This window comes from Diachasma alloeum, unplaced genomic scaffold (assembly GCF_001412515.2).
Source record: "Diachasma alloeum isolate Michigan unplaced genomic scaffold, Dall2.0 Dall_scaffold_00350, whole genome shotgun sequence".
NCBI classification, from domain to species: Eukaryota; Metazoa; Arthropoda; class Insecta; order Hymenoptera; family Braconidae; genus Diachasma; species Diachasma alloeum.
In genome coordinates this window covers 429496-430136 of record NW_021680489.1, presented here as the reverse complement: position 1 = coordinate 430136, position 641 = coordinate 429496, and positions in this window count along the sequence as shown.

Genomic DNA, 641 nt, shown 5'->3' with positions numbered 1-641 from the left:
GAAACATCAGATAGTTCTCCCATGGAAAAAAAAAATCTGGAATGATGATCTTTCAATTGAAAGAAAAAAATTTTAATTATCTTTGTCATGATAAAAATTCGATACTTACATTGAGTGGATCAGGAGCTAATCGAATGTGCAACTCATCATTGAAAATTGCACCCCACACATTCAGCCTTTGCCACTGGTGCTGGAAAGAATGAGCCCTGGCAAGGTGGGGATTCTCTAATGGCCAATGGTGATAATTGTGCATGTTGAAAATTGTCTGGTTTGTGAAACAGGACTCATCTGTCCAACACACATTGAACAGAAAATGAGGATCGCGTCGATGATTGTCGAGGATAAATCGACAATACTNGATCTTTCAATTGAAAGAAAAAAATTTTAATTATCTTTGTCATGATAAATAATCGATACTTACATTGAGTGGATCAGGAGCTAATGTGCACCTCATCATTGAAAATTGCACCACACACATTCAGCCTTTGCTACTGGTGCTGGAAAGAATGAGCCCTGGCAAGGTGGGGATTCTCTAATGCCCAATGGTGATAATTGTGCATGTTGAAAATTCCCTGCCTTGTGAAACAGGACTCATCTGTCCAACACACATTGAACAGAAAATGAGGATCGCGTCGATGATT